Raw genomic sequence first — 17,041 nt, forward strand, 5'->3', positions numbered from 1 at the left:
TTTGAGACACATATTTTTATTGTTGAACAGGGTTTTACCACTCAGACATGCAAGAATGCTCTGATCTACTATCTCCGGCATGGAGGCTCTTTCCATGACCCTCCCTTCCACTTTGGTTGATTTAGTGATTCATTCAGAGGGAGTGGAAGTTGCCCCACATCTTTTCATTCATGGCATGCTGGCTTGAAGAGAAATTTTGCCATCCTGCTTTAGGGTTATTCTTATGAGCTTCTTTAGCAAAGGTATGCCACAGAGTCTATCTGTTCCGTAAAGGACAGAAATGCTACTTACAAAAGGCCATTCTTGGCTATATAAAATAGAAGTTTTAAGGCCATAAAGAATATTTTTTTAATTAAAAAAATATTGTCACATAAACCCATGAAGAAATACCAGATAATAACCATTTCTGAGTTTTATGAAAAGCTGGTCTTCTTTCTTTCTGTCAATTAACCCTCACCCCTGACTTTTCTTTTTCTTCATTTTTCACGGTTGCATGTCATAACTACTCAGATGAGCCAAGGTAGACTGAACCAGTCCTTGTGTTAGAGTTGGGAATCTCAAAAGGGAATAAGGAAGTGCAGGGGTGTGTAAGCAGGTCGAACAGTGGGCATAGTGAGAACACACTCACCTATTAAATATCAGGATTGGGACTTCCAATCTCTTCACCAGTACATAAGGAGCTTGAAACTTACCACTTTATCCTAATAACAAGTAAAAATCTGAACAAACTGAAAGCTCAGTACTCTTCTTAGATCTCTTAGGGCAGTGAGGTGATAGGATAAAATGCTTCCCCTGCCCCCCAAATTTGAGAGATAGGCCATACGGAGAAGCACAGCTTAGCAGAGCAGAAACTCAGATGCAGAAACCTCCATTGAAACCAGTACTGGGACTGGAAAATTCAAGGTATAATTGACAAAGTCTGGATGCTCAATGTGGAGAAGTCTGAGAGTTAAAAACCTCAGGGAAAGGAGCCCATGCTTTTATGAGTTTCACCTCCTGAAGCTCTACCAGGTTCTCACACAGCAAATATCAGAAGGAAAAAAAACCCTTGAGGACCCTTGAGAGATTGATAGGGAAAGGGGAAAAGTAACCATCTTGAAATATGCCAGAGCATTCTGTTCTTTTCAATAAGGCCTGCATTCAAGAGAAACTATTTCACCAGAACCAGAGCCTCAACTTTTGGGATTGTATCAGAATGAAACTAACCTAGGGGAAAGGAAATACCCACCTCCATCCCCTCTAGCCTTCCATCCTGCCTACTTACTCAACTCCAGCTTGGAGCCCTTAGCCCCATCTATAAGACATGGGACTGGGGGACTGAAAAGCAGTGTGACATTCTCAGTTCAAGGGCTTAGGCTCACTAAAAGACTGAGTCCTAATCACAGGATTATAGAACCTTCTCCTCACCTCATACCTCACCACCACATTGCCAGGGTCCTATACGAGAGTTCCTTTCAACCCATACACCATGTCCAGCTCTCAACAAAAAATTACGAGGCATAATGAAAGGCAAAAAATACAGTTTTAAGTGACAGGACAAGCATCTGACCAGACACAGATATAATAGAGATATTGGAAGTAACAAACTCTTACTTTGAACAACTATAATGAACACGCTAAGGTGGCTTGTTAAAAAAAAAAAAAAAAAAAAAGGAGATAATATGCAGAAACAGAAAATATAAGCAGAGAGAACGAAATTCTAAGAAAGAATCAAAAAGAAATGCTAGAGATCAAAAATACTGCAACAGAAATGAAGGATATCTTTGATGGGCTTATTAGTAGACTGGACATGGCTGAGCAAAGAATCTCTGAGCTTTGGGATATGTTATAAAAGTTTTCAAAATTGAAAAGCAAAGAAAAAAAATACTGGACCTCCCCCCCGACCCCGCCAGAATATCCAAGAGCTGTGAGACAGCTGCAAAAACTTTAATATATGCATAATGGGAATATAAGAAGGAGAAGAAAGAAAGAAACAGAAGCAATATTTGAAGCAATATTGATTGAAATTTTCCTGAAATTCATGTCAGATACCAAGCCACCGATCCAGAAAACTCGGAGAACACTAAGTAGCAAGAGCCAAAAACAAACAAACAAACAAACAAAAAAAAACATCTAGGCATATCGTATTCAAATTGCAGGAAATAAAAAAGAAAAAAATCTTGAAAGAAGGTAAAGGAAAAAAAACACCTTACTTTAGAGGAACAAAGGTAAGAATTACTTTCTACTTCTCCTTGGAAACCATGTAAATAGAAGGGAACACAGGAAAATATTTAAAGTATGGAACAAACAAACAAAAAAATAAAAAAATCTAGAATTCTGTACCCTTGGAAATTATCCTTCAAAAGTCAAGAAGAAAAAATTTCTCAGACAAACAAAAATTGAATGAAATTTGTATCCAGTAGGTCTGCCTTGCAAGAAGAGTGTTAAAAGATATTCTCCAGAGAAGAGGAAAATGATGATAACTCAGAAACTCGAATCTACCTAAAGAAAGGAAGAGCATTAGGGAATAGGTGACAGTAAAATCAAAATTTTTATTTTTCTTATTCTTTGTTGATCTAACAGATAAGTTTGTTCAAAATAATAACAAAAATGTATTTGAAGATTATAGCTTATGTGTAAGTGAAATAAATGACAGCAATGATACAAGTGACCAGGGGGAGAAATTAGCAATATTTTGTTACTATAAAGTACTTGTACTACCCATGAAATGGTATAACGTTATTTGAAAATAGAGTTGGATTAGTTGTAAATGTATATGGCAAATTCTAGGGCAACCACTAAAAAATGTTTTAAGAGGTGTAATTGATGCATTAAAAAGAAATAGAATCCTATGAAATTCTCAATTAAAATCACAATTAGCAGAAAAAAGAGTGGGACACAAATATAGGAACACAAAACAAAAAACAACAAATAGAAAACAGTAAAATAAAATGGTAGATATTAATCTAGCTACATCAATAATTATTTTAAACAACAAAAAAGAGATTATCAGGGTGGGTCATAAAAGACCAAACTATATGATTTTTACAAGAAACCCACCTGGCTGGCTGCCTGCTCAGCGACAAGACTATTTCTCCTCCATCTGCCCCTCTCCCCTGCTCGTGCTCTTTCTCACACGCTCTCTCTAAAATAATAAAATAAAATAAAATAAAATAAAATAAAATAAAATAAAATGAAATACCTTAACAAATTTAGAACAATAAAGAAATGTATGCTGTCACACTACAATGGAATTAAACCAGAAATCAATAACAGATAACTGGAAAATCCCCAAATACTTGGAGATTACACAATATGCTTCGAAATAACACAGGAGTCAAATAGAAATACTAAGAGAAATTTTAAAATATTTTGAACTAAAGGAAGATGAAAATACAATTTAAAACTTGTGAGTTTCGGCAAAAGCAGTGCTTAAACATTGAATGCATATATTACAAAAGAAGGAAAATCTAAAATTAATAATTTAAGTTTCTACTTTAGGAACCCTAAAAAGAAGAGCAAGTTAAATCCAAGTAAACAGAATAAAAGGAATAATGTATATTAGAGCAGAAATGAAATTCCAATTTCAATGAAATTGAAAATTGGAAATCAACAGAGAAAGTCAATGAAACCAAATTCTGGTTGTTTTAAAAATCAGTAAAATCCATGTCTCTAGCTAGGCTAAGAAAAAAGAGAGAAGACACAAATGACGAATTTTAGAAATGAAAAAGGGAACATTATGACATATCTCATGGCAATTAAAAGGATATTAACAGAATACTATAATCTGAAATACTTATGATACTGTATAAGTCCAAGTATATGATATTCTAGAAAAGGCAAAATTATGGAAACAGTAAAAGAGTAATTGTTGCTAGGAGTTAAGGGAAGGGTAGGGATGAATAAGCAGAGCATGGAGGATTTTTAGGGCAGTGAAACTATTCTATATGATACTGCACTGGCATATATGTGTCATTCATTTCACATTTGTCAAAATCCAAAGAACCTCCAACATCAAAAATGAACCCTAACGTAAACCATGGGCTTTGAATGATAAGGACATCTCAATGTTGGTTCATCAACTGTAACAAATGTACTACTCTGGCTGGGTTGGGGGTTGATAGTAGAGCAGGTTGTGTGTGTGTGTGTGTGTGTGTGCGTGTGAAGATGGGGGATGTAGAAACTCTGTGCTTTCCACTCAATTTTGCTGTGACCTTAAACTGCTCTAAATATTAAAGTTTATTAATTAAAAAAAGGAACCTCAGTCTATAAATCAGGGCTTTTGATTTTAGCTGTTTTCTTTTTTTAATTTGTTAACCTATGAATTCTATTCCCCTCACAGATGTTTCACTTCATTTTTAGGGATAGAAGAAAACAATCTCCACCACAGGAGCCACAAGACTGTTTTGCTGGAAGCAGTGCATATTTGTTTACTGACTATTCATTATCATTGATAAACATCTTCCAGGTTGAATGTTGCAGGATGAATAATGTCAGATGCTCATTTCTTAACTAAGATCTTACTCTACCCTAGGGACAACGATTCCCTTGCAAATATCTGAAGAATTTGTTCCTTCTCTCATTCCTTTCCTATCCAGAGATAGCATTCACAAAAGGCCTCTTTCTCCCTTTGTTGAAAATCTATATTCTCTTGTCTTAGATATTTGGTTCCTTTTCAATTGCTTCAACTGGAGCTTGAGTTTCCTGCTTCTAAAGTTGTATCTGTACCTCAGAATCAAATCCAAATTTCAAACCCACTTTTCCAACTGGATCTTTTCATTTGACCATACTAAAAACCAAACAGGGTCGCCGTTACTCTGAGGAGAGAAGAGTCGGTAGCGGGGTGCAAAAATGCAGAGTAATAAAACCTTTAACTTGGAGAAGCAAAACCATACTCCAAGGAAGCATCATCAGCATCACCACCAGCAGCACCACCAGCAGCAACAGCAGCAGCCACCACCGCCACCAATACCTGCAAATGGGCAACAAGCCAGTAGCCAAAATGAAGGCTTGACCATTGACCTGAAGAATTTTAGGAAATCAGGAGAGAAGACCTTCACCCAACATAGCCGGCTCTTTGTGGGCAATCTTCCTCCTGATATCACTGGAGAGGAGATGAGGAAACTATTTGAGAAATACAGGAAAGCAGGTGAAGTCTTCATTCATAAGGATAAGGGCTTTGGCTTTATCCATTTGGAAACCCAAACCTTGGTGGAGATTGCCGAAGTAGAACTGGACAACATGCCACTTCATGGAAAGCAGCTGCGTGTGTGCTTTGCCTACCATAGTGCATCCCTTACAGTCCGAAACCTTCCTCAGTATGTTTGCAATGAAGTGCTGGAGGAAGCCTTTTCCGCGTTTGGCCAGGTGGAGAGGGCTGTAGTCATCGTGGATGTTCGAGGAAGGCCCTCAGGAAAAGGCATTGTTGAATTCTCAGGGAAGCCAGCTGCTGGGAAAGCTCTGGACAGGTGCAGGGAAGGCTCCTGCCTGCTAACCACATTTCCTCGGCCTGTGACTGTGGAGCCCATGGCCCAGTTGGATGATGAAGAGGGACTTCCAGAGAAACTGGTTATAAAGAACCAGCAACTGAAGATCCCTGGGTGGCTCAGCGGTTTAGGGCCTGCCTTTGGCCCAGGGCGCGATCCTGGAGTCCCAGGATCAAGTCCCGCGTCGGGCTCCCTGCACGTGTCTGTGCTTCTCTCTGTCTCTCTATCATGAATAAATAAATAAATAAATCTTTTTTTTTTTTTTATAAATAAATCTTTTAAAAAAATAATAATAAAGAACCAGCAATTTCACAAGGAGCGAGAGCAGCCGCCCAGACGTCAAGAAGAACTTAGGAGCTGTACAACCAAGAAGTGCAAAAATGAAAGCAACTGGAGCTCAGACAAGAGGAAGAGCGCAGGCGTGGAGAGGAAGAGATGCGGTGGCAGCAGGAAGGATTCAAGGGAACATTCCCTAATGCAAGAGAGCAAGAGACACGGATGGGCCAGATGGCTATGGGCGGTGCTATGGGCATAAACAATAGAGGTGCCATGCCCCCTGCTCTAGTGCCAGCTGGTACCCCAGCTCCTCCAGGACCTGCCACTATGATGCCAGATGGAACCTTGGGATTGACCCCACCAACAACTGAACGCTTTGGCCAGGCTGCTACAATGGAAGGAATTGGGGCAATTGGTGGAACCCCTCCTGCATTCAACCATGCAGCGCCTGGAGCTGAATTTGCTCCAAACAAACGTCGCCGATACTAATAAAAATGTCAATGTCTAGTTTCCCCAAAACTCTTAAAGGCAGGACCTTTTTTGGACTATCCAGAATTCTGCCCTGGAAAAGTGTTACGGATTCCTCCCAATAGTGAGGTCTTTCTGGCCTGTACTACTTCGAGGGCGTTTACTGGAGGCTGAAGGCAAGGGAGGGGCGATATTTAACAAATCAGTTCTGTGTGGTATATCCTTTAACTAATTGATTTGGTGTGGTGCATTCCTGAAGTCTCATGTGATTCTTAAGGGCCTTGGGGTGGGGGGTGGGCGTGGAACCATGGCAAAATGGATCCAGTTAGAGCCCCATTAATCTTGATCATTCCATTCTTGTCCATCCTGTTCTTTTTGCTTTCTCATTCTTATATCCTCCAACCCCACAGACACTGCTACATACACCACAAAAACAAACATCCCCCAATGACCTTAGCCCCATTCCATTCGCTCACAGGTGGGAATTCAGGCAAATGTCCACAAAGATCACAGACAACATACATATGATTCTGTTATATCCTGTATATTACCCCTTCATGTCCCAAGGAAGACCTTTCTCTTAGAGATTTTCATTTTAGTGTATCTTAAAAAAAATCTTGTGTTAGGTTGCCTCCATCTTTTTTCTGGGTAAGGACAACCCAGGAAAGGTCTTTTCATGTCTATGATGCTATTCACAGCTTTTGATAGGCCTAGTACAATCTTGGGAACAGGGTTGCTGTATGCTGGAGGCCAGACGGTAGCTCTTAGCCTTGCCCATCTTAGGTAGTTATGCCGTGCATTTTTTTTTTATTTGTGTACCATGTTTGATTTGTCCTTGATACCTTTGGAGTTTTTCTGAGAAATGGAGTAGTAATGCAGCATCAACTTTTAAAATACGTTTTAAGCCTTAAAAAAACAAACAAACAAACAGATCATCAACAAAAAGCTATTTTCCTTTCATATTCTTCATTGGAGTTAACGGGCTTACAACCCACCCAGAGTAATTATGTATTTGTATTAATCAACGTTTTACATGCTACCTATTTTACTTAGATACTTTGTTTACTGTTTTTCTTCCCCACCAAATGTGTAAAGTTTACAAATATAGGTGCTTTTCTCACTGTTGATTCCAAGTGTGTGGAACAGTGCTTAAATCTTTTAAATCTTTTATTGAATAAATGGGTGAATCTATCTTTTGTGAAATAGACTTTAAAAATGAGATGACTTTTACTTCATCTTGTAGTCATTTCCTAAAGTTGGAATATCCAAGTCAAAGGAATCTACGTTTTTAAGGCTCTTTAAAATGCAGTGGTTATGGCAGACGCTGTGGGGAACATCTAGCTGTGTGAATCCTGGAGCTGCTTTGGCCGTCTTGTACAAGTCAATATATCAATGGTATAAGAATGGAAGGTTAAGAAATACCTGGGTCCTTGATGGCATTACTGAGATAGAGTCCTGGTCAATTTACCCTTGAGTTTGCCCTACCTATGGATTTTTTGCTAAATGAGTTCCAATAACTACACATACGCAGTTGGGCTGAACATACATCACTTTTACTAATCTTTGTTTTAAAACATATGGTCTTAAAAGCGGTAATAACCATCATGTCCCATCTGTTAGGTCTAATAGCTTCTCATTACTCTTGAAATAAAATCTAAACTCTTTACAATGGCCTATAAACTTTCTCCCTCACTATGACCCAGTCACACGGGTTTTGTGTGTCTTAATCACATCTTTTTGTTGCTGAAAGGCCTTTGGATTTGCTATTATTTACCCAGAGTGGTTTTTCTGAGTTTTTTTTTTTTTCTTTTTGATTCTCAGCTATCAGCTCAAATAATGTAACCCCAGTTACTTTCTCCATTATATATTCTTGTTTTTCTTCATCTTACTTTTTACAATCTAATTTTTAAAATTTACTTAGTTGCTTATTGTCTTCCTCTCTCAAATATACTCATTGTGAGAGTATCATCCTTGTTTCTTCAGTTCACTCCTGTGATCTCTAACACCAAATACATGTACCCAATACATGGTCTGTTCTCAAAATAATTTTGTTTTGTTGTTTTATATATATATATATATATTAATATATATATATTAATATATATATATATTATTAAAGTTCGATTTGCCAACATATAGTATAACACCCAGTGCTCAACCCATCAAATGCCCTCCTCAGTGCCCGTCACCCCGTTACCCCATCCTCCCACCCACTTCCCCTTCCACACTACCCTTTGTTTCCCAGTTAGGAGTCTCTCATGTCTTGTCACCTTCTCTAATTTTTCCCACTCATTTTCCCTCCTTTACCTTATAATCCCTTTCACTATTTCTTATATTCCCTGTATGATTGAAACCATATGATGATTGTCCTTCTCTGATTGACTTACTTCACTCAACATAATACCCTCCAGTTCCATCTATCAAAGCAAATGGTGGGTAACCATCCTTTCTAATGGCTGAGTAATATTCCATTGTATATAAATATATACACGTATATGCCATATCTTCTTTATCCATTCATCTGTTGATGGACATCAAGGCTCAAAATAGTTTTTGAACAAAGGAATAAGAATATGATAACAAGTGATGATCAGAGTGCCTGGGTGGCTCAGTTGGTTAAGCATTTGCTTTCAGCTCAGGTCATGATCCAAGTGTCCTGGGATCGAGCCGAACCCCTCATTGGACTCCCTGTTCAGTGAGGAGTGTGCTTCTTCTTCTCCCTCTGCCTTGCCTCACTCATGCTTGCTCTCTTTCAAATAAAAAAAAAAAAAAACTTAAAAAAAAACCAATATGAGATGATCAAACCAATAGTTATATAAAAAAATGTTAACTAGATAAAATTATTTATTTTTTATTTTTTAAAGATTTTATTTATTCATGAGAGACAGAGAGAGAGAGAGGCAGAGACATAGGCAGAGGGAGATGCAGGCTCCCTGAGAGGAGCCTAATGTGGGATCCAGGATCACGCCTTGAGCTGAAGGAAGACGATCAACCACTGAGCCACCCAGGTGTCCCTGATAAAATCATTTTAAATACTTATGTATTTTTTAAATACAACAAAAAATAAGTAAAAGAAAGATTATGGAAATTTTATTTGTCAAATAATTGTAATATTATTAAATAAAGAACACTTACAAATGAATAAAAAAATCTGAACATGCCAATTGGTATACAGGCAAAAGCCACGATCAACTAATTCAATAGACAATTGCTTAGTAATCATAAGAAAATAATAAGAAACTAATCATAAGACTTGGTTAGTAATCCCATAAGAAAGTCATAAGGCAATAATCATAAGAACATATAGTCTGCACTAAGAAACAAAGAAATGCAAATAAAATTCAGAAATAACTGAAAAATTAATAATTAGTAATGAAATGAATACTATGTACATTTTTGCAAACATATCTGTAATGAAGAGAGATTTTAAATGCAAATAAATCTTTTTATATCTTTACGCACATATCTGTAATGGAGAGAAAATGGTCACTGTTAGGAATGTTCAAGGAACAAGAAGGCCAATATGCCTGGTAGGCAGGGAGTGAAGGAGCTCTTAGGAGATGAGGTCTGTGAGACTGTGTCCTATCTGGTAGATAATGAGCACTTAATGTTTGTTTGGGAGTAACTATTTCTTAGTGTTGCTACCGAAGATAATCTTAAGTTTTATCTTTTTGCTAATCTTTTGTTTACATTTTTATTTTTTTATTTTTTTGTTTACATTTTTAAACAAATGTATATCACTTTTATAAAAATAAGTATTTTACAAATTTTATTTAAAATTTAAGTGTCAAAAGAGTGTGATACAGTAGACTGTGTTCTGTTAGATACTAAGAATACTTCATTTTGTTCATAGATACAGGCAATTTTTTTTCTTTCTTTGGAGGGTGGGTGCAATTGCATCTTTATTGGGCTGCAAGGTCTCAAATTGTTCCACTCGTTTGATACACATATACACACTGGAATTTTTTAAATTCTAGTATAATTAACATGCAGTGTTATATTAATTTCAGGTGTACAGTATAATGATTCAACAATTCTATACATTACTCAGTATCATCACCGTAAGTGTACCCTTAATCCCCTTCACCTATTTCACCCATCCCCCCCACCCACCTCCCTTCTGGTAACCATTGGTTTGTTTTCTAGTGTTAAGAGTCTCTTTTCTGATTTGCCTATTTTTTGTTTATTTTTTTCTTAAATTCCACATCTGGGTGAAATCATATGGTATTTGTCTTTGACTCTTTTCTTTTTTTTTATAATACATTTATTTTTTATTGGTGTTCAATTTGCCAACATACAGAATAACACCCAGTGCTCATCCCATCAAGTGCCCCCCTCAGTGCCCCTCACACATTCCCCCCCCCCCCCGCCCTCCTCCCCTTCCACCACCCCTAGTTTGTTTCCCAGAGTTAGGAGTCTTTCATGTTCTATCTCCCTTTCTGATATTTCCCACTCATTTTTTCTCCTTTCCCCTTTATTCCCTTTCACTATTTTTTATATTCCCCAAATGAATTAGACCATATAATGTTTGTCCTTCTCCGATTGACTTATTTCACTCAGCATAATACCCTCCAGTTCCATCCACGTTGAAGCAAATGGTGGGTATTTGTTGTTTCTAATGGCTGAGTAGTATTCCATTGTATACATAGACCACAGCTTCTTTATCCATTCATCTTTCGATGGACACCGTGGCTCCTTCCACAGTTTGGCTATTGTTGACTGACTCTTTTCACTTAGCATTATTCCCTCTAGATCCATCCGTATTATTGTAAATGGCAAGAGATTTTATTCTTTTTTTATGGCTGAGTAATATATATTAAAAATTATATATAAATACAATATATTATCAATATATAATAAGCAAAATAATTTATATCATGATTATAATAACAATTTATATAAATATATATATAAGTATATATACATTTTATACAGATTCACACAACACCTTCTTTATCTATTCGTCTACTAATGGACACTTGGGCTGCTTCCATATCTTGGCTATTGTAGATAATGTTGCAATAAATATAGGGGTACATCCATATGTCTTCTTTGGAAAAAATGTCTATTAATGTCTTCTGCTCGTTTTTCAATTGGATTGTTTGGTTTTTGGGTGTTGACTTTTACAAGTTCTTTGCATATTTTGGATACTAACTACTTACCAGATATGTTATTTGCAAATACCTTCTCCCATTCCATAGGATACCATTTAATTTCATTGATTTTTTTTTTTCCTTTGCTGTGCAGGAGTTTTATTTTGATGAAGTCTCAATGGTCTATTTTTGCTTTTGTTTTCCTTTTTTTCTAAAGATTTTATTTATTTATTCATGAGAGACACAGAGAGAGGCAGAGGCATAGGCAGAGGGAGAAGCAGGCTCCCTGCTAGGAGCCCGATTCAGGACTTGATCCCAGGACTCCAGGATCATGACCTGAGCCAAACAAAGGCAGATGCTTAACCACTGAGCCACCCAGGTGCCCCTGCTTCTGTTTTCCTTATCAAAGAAGACATATCTAGAGAAATGTTTCTATAGGTGATGTCAAAGAAATTATGGACTATCTCTTCTTCTAGGATATTTATGGTTTCAGGTCTCACATTTAGGTCTTATCCTTTTTGAATTTGTTTTTGCGTATGGTATAAGAAAGTGGTCCAGTTTCCTTCTTTTGCATGAGCTGCATGGTTTTCCCAGCACCATTTAATGAAGAGACTGTCTTTTTCTCACTGCATATTTGTGCCTCCTTTGTTGTAGATTAATTGACCATATAATTGTGGGTTTATTTCTGGGCTGCCTATTCTGTTCCATTGATGTATGTGTCTATTTTTGTGCCAGTACCATATTGTTTTGATTACTACAGTTTTGTAGTATATTTTGAAATTTGGGATTGTGATACCTCCAGCTTTTTTTTTTTTTTTTTCTTTTTCCTTTCTCAAGATTGCTTTGGCTATTCAGAGTCTTTTGTAGTTTCATAAATATTTTAGAATTGTTTGTTCTAGTTCTGTGAAAAGCGTTATTGATATTTTGATAGGGATTGCATTTGTGCTCTTTATCATGTGCTAACAGAAAAGGGCAAAAGCTTCTTGTTTATTAAAAATAAGCTTTGGGCTTTGTTAAGTTTTTAGAGAAAGCTTTACAGATATATTTTTTCAAACATTCTACTTAAACAGAAATGTAAACTCTTTTAGGGAAAAAAGTAGAGCATTTACATAAGGATTTATTTAATAGAGTCCTACAAGAACACTTTTCTTAATTTTTCTCAGGATGTTTATTTCATGACATAATAGTATATATTATATTATATTATATTATATTATATTATATTATATTAATTATATTCTCACTGTAAAAATCAACCTAGTTAGCCTAGGTATAAACTACACAATGGGTGATTACTTTGGCCATGTTATCTCTGAAAAGAAATTTATACTAGATGATTAATATTTTCCTCTCGCCAAATCACAATTTATTTTTAGCAGGTCAGGAAGCTCATGCCAGATGAAATCTAACGGAAAGATTGTTTTGTACCAAAGAGAACCCTTGACTGCTTGCTTTCAGATATGTGGCATTCTAGCAGCCTCTGGTACGAAGTTGCACTAAATCTTGGATAATGCTTTTCATCTCTATGGGCCAGAGTCCTCACATCAAAAATGTTTTCTAGAGTTTATTTCAGCTATAAAAATTCCTATAATGCCTCTACTAGAAGGAAATAAACAAATTAAAAAATAAAAGAGTGCATTTAAAATTCACGTAGATCAACAATATAGCTTATATGTAGTAAGAAATGCTGAGACATCTATTTATTAATCTGTAAAGCTGAAATTAGAAAAGTGCTAAATTTAAAGAGTGCCTGAAATCAGCAATGATTACAAATTAGACTCTAGATAAATATGATATAACTGCTCTGAGAGCATTTGGGATTGGTAAAGTAACACTAGGGTTAAAGAAACAGCTTTAATAGATAAGATTAAAAATATGACAAATACCTTTGATAAACCAAGAGAAATTTAACAGGAGACCATCACTCCATTTTATTATATTCTTACCTGATTTTTATTTTTATCTATGTATATTTTTTATTTTTATCAAACATGAGAACACTATCCTCACTGTCTTGCACCATACTTCTATCACTACAAAATATACCTTGGAAATAGTTCCTCAGTACATCTTATCACTTCCTTTAGAGTAGCTGCATGGTACTCACTGCATCATGATGTTCTGTGATTAAAGTCAGTTACATATTTGTAAACTTTATAGCATTTTCAGTCTTTTAATATTATAAACAATGCTGCAAGTAATATCCTATCACAAATGTTTTCTTCATCTATGTGAGTATAACTGTAGGAAAAATTCCTAGATATAAAATTGAAAAGCTAAAGGATATAATACATTAAAAATATTGATAGATATTGCCAATTGGTTGAAAGAATTGTCTTATTTGTTTGATTTATTTATAAGGTTTTATTTATTTATTTGAGAGAGAGAGCATGCACATATATGCATATTGGGGGAAAGGGGGATAGGGAGAGGCAGAGAATCTCAAGCAGCTTCCACATCAAGGGTAGACCTTGAAGCAGGACTTGAACTCACGACCATGAGATAATGACCTGAGTGAAATCCAAGAGGTGGACACTTAACCAATTGAGCCACTCAGACTCCCCTGTTTGTTTATTTATTTATACAATCATTCAACCAACATCTTTTAACTAGTCATCTATTGAATCTATTTTTCTATATATGCATCTATCTATGTGTATATGTGTATGCATGCATGTATGTGTAGGGATATAACAGTGAATAAAATGCAAGTTTGAGACTGTTCAATAGACTTAGGTGACAAAAGTTATATGTTCGGAAAATATTTTTTCTACATTTCTTCATCTCTAAATCAAGGCTTTTCTGAGGCACCCTTGCAGCCTGTGGTAGATGCTGTAGAGCACTGCCTGGATCCCCCTTCAGGGCTGAGGAATTTAATCCCTCAGCTTTTGGGAGGGCTGGTGGCTAACACCTGTGAGTTCAATGACTCCACTGCTTACTACTACTCCCTTGACCACCTAAGGATGCTGTTTCTCAGAGCATTCTTTGGAAAAGTGCCTTTGTGAAAGCCTCCAGTGTTTCCTGAGGAACCTGAGCTAAGACACTGTCTACTTGTACCCAGCAGGACCCTGGAGCTAGGCGTCAGACATTCAAGACTGGAGGGGAGGCTTTTGAATAGACCCGGTCTCTCCTTGAGCTCTTCCTAACTCCTTCTCATGTGTGATGGTTCATGTCCCCCATGAGGAGAGACTGGAAAGAGAATGAGAGAGAATGAGTTTCATCATCTTCCTTTCTATCTTCCTCAAGGTTTAGCCAGGAGTGGCTCAGGCTTTCTCAGGATGAGCTCCTGCCAGACTTGCTCTCAGGGTGTTTTTATCTCACGTAGTTATTGGCACTTATACAAACAGACATGCATACACACATAAAATGTACACAGACATACTGCTATTTGCAATTATACATTTGTGTATACATAGTTGTTATCATTGTTTAGAATTGTTTTATTTTAATGCACTCATATTTGTCAAACTATGCCTTTTATAGTTTGAATGTGAAGAAAGTCATCTCCACTAAAACCCTTTCATGCTTTCATAAAACACTTTTAGTAAAAAAAAAAAAAAAAAAAAAAAAGAAAAAGAAAAAGAAAAAGAAAAAACCACTTTTAGTTTTTATTTATTTATGTTAAATGTTGGATATATTTAGAATTTATCAACATTTGAGGAATTGGGTAGGAATAGCTTGTTTTCTCCTTTCTTAAGTAGCCAAACAATTTCAAAATAGATAGATAGAATATCCATATATTGGATAGTTTGCCATTTTCCACTATTGCAAACGCTGCCTTAGCATAAAGAAATTTCTCTCTTTGGCTCTCATTCTGAATGCCTCCATTGCATTGATCTTTTTTATTTGCTAATATCATATGCTGTAATTACTGTAATTATATAATGGATTTAAATATCTGATAAAACAAAACTAGTCCTTCATTACTTCTATATTTACCTATTCCCATCTTTATTTTTTATACAAATTTCATAGTAAGGTTGTCTTGTTCCCTCAAAAGACATTTTATTTTTATTGGGATTTCATTGCATTTGTAAAATAACTTGAGAAGAGCAAACACAACTATAACAATGAACCTTCTTTTCCGAAATAAATATATGCATTGCAATGCATTTAATTTTGTTTATGTCTCTTTGGCTATAGTTTTCATCATATAATTCTACACTTTTAAGTTTATTCCTAGATATTTTTGTTGTTACTATTGTAAATCAAACCTTTTCTTTTATCACATTTTCCTAACAGGTTATAAAGAAAGGCATTGTAGGAAAACTGTTGATGTTGATATTGCAAATTGATTTGTTCTTAGCCAGCTTAGTTATTTTTATTTACAATCGAAAATCAATTGATACCCTTGAGTTTACAGACATACAAACTTACCATCTGAAATAAATGACACTTTATCACTTGTTCTTCAATTTTTATGACTCCTTTTTTCTTTTTTTAAAGATTTATTTAATTTAGAGAGAGTGAGAGAAAGCTGGGGGAGGCACAGAGGGACAGGGAGAATCCTGAAGCTGACTCCCTGCTGAGCACAGAGCCTAAAGTGGGGCTCAATCCAAGGACCTGGAGATGACCTGAGTGAAACCCAGAGTCTGACTCTTAACCAACTGAGTCACTCAAGGGCCCCTCTTCTTTTTTCTAGTTACTTTGTCCAGTTCTTATTATGGTAACAATTAAGGTAGTAGGCATGCTTATCTTGTTCCTGATGTTAGTGAGCTTATGAATATAGTTTCCTTGTTAGATATGAATGTAATTTAAGTTTGAAAAAATATATTTTATTATGTTAAAAATATATTCTTCAAGATTTATGAAGATTGTATTTTGAATCAGTAATGGATCTTTAATTTTATCACATGTCTTTTTGGCATCACTTTAGTGATGATTATTAAATGGTTTATTTCCTTTGACCTTTTAACTATATCAATTATAGCTGATTTCCTAACAGTGAGAAATCATTGGAAAAACCCCTCTGAGTCATGATGAATTATTCCTTTTATAAGCTTCTAGATTATATTAAATGATTTTTACATTAACATTGATACTTGCATGTGAGATAGATCTGTAGTTTTAAAAGATGTTTCTGTCAGCTTCTGTTACCAATGTCTTATTGTGCATCAGTCTGGATTTTTTTTTATTTTAAATATTTTTATTTATTTACTTATTTGAGAGAGGGAGAGCATGAGTGTGGGGTGGCGGGGGGCAGAGGGAGAAGCAGACTTCCTGCTGAGCTGGGAGTCCACCAAGGGGCTCAATCCCAGGCCCCCGGGGATCACAATCTGAATAGGAAGGCAGATGCTTAACTGACTGAGCCACCCAGGCACCACCAGTCTGGATTCTTAACTGGAAGAAATGGAAACTTATTGAACAGTGGTAGAAAGGGGATTCATGAAAGCATTTGTGAGGCTCAGAGGATATCTTGGAATACCGAGAACTAGACCAGGAGACTACATAGCCAGAGCAATGACCCAAAGACACTGTCCAGGATAGTGTAGAGAAACTACCACATCTGCCACTGGGGAGCACCAGACATTGTGACTTGAACAGCCCACATGATGAACACGGGAATCTCAATGGTGCCACAGAGGGATCTGCTTCCACCATTATCTCTGGAAAACAGAAATGGCTACAACCAATTCTGCTGTCATTTTATTCTGCTGTTAGATTTTATTTAGTATAGGCTCTGGTTCTGGGTCACTGGCTGACTCACAGTCTACCTGGGAACATCTGCCAGGCAGAAAC

General features: G+C 36.3%; 1 pseudogene; it reads left to right on the plus strand.

Annotated features, from left to right (window-relative positions):
• Positions 1–4,790: 4,790 nt before the first annotated feature.
• LOC490320 lies at positions 4,791–6,230 on the plus strand (annotated as a pseudogene).
• Positions 6,231–17,041: the final 10,811 nt, after the last annotated feature.

The sequence above is a fragment of the Canis lupus genome, chromosome 7 (genome assembly GCF_011100685.1).
Source record: "Canis lupus familiaris isolate Mischka breed German Shepherd chromosome 7, alternate assembly UU_Cfam_GSD_1.0, whole genome shotgun sequence".
Taxonomy (NCBI): domain Eukaryota; kingdom Metazoa; phylum Chordata; class Mammalia; order Carnivora; family Canidae; genus Canis; species Canis lupus.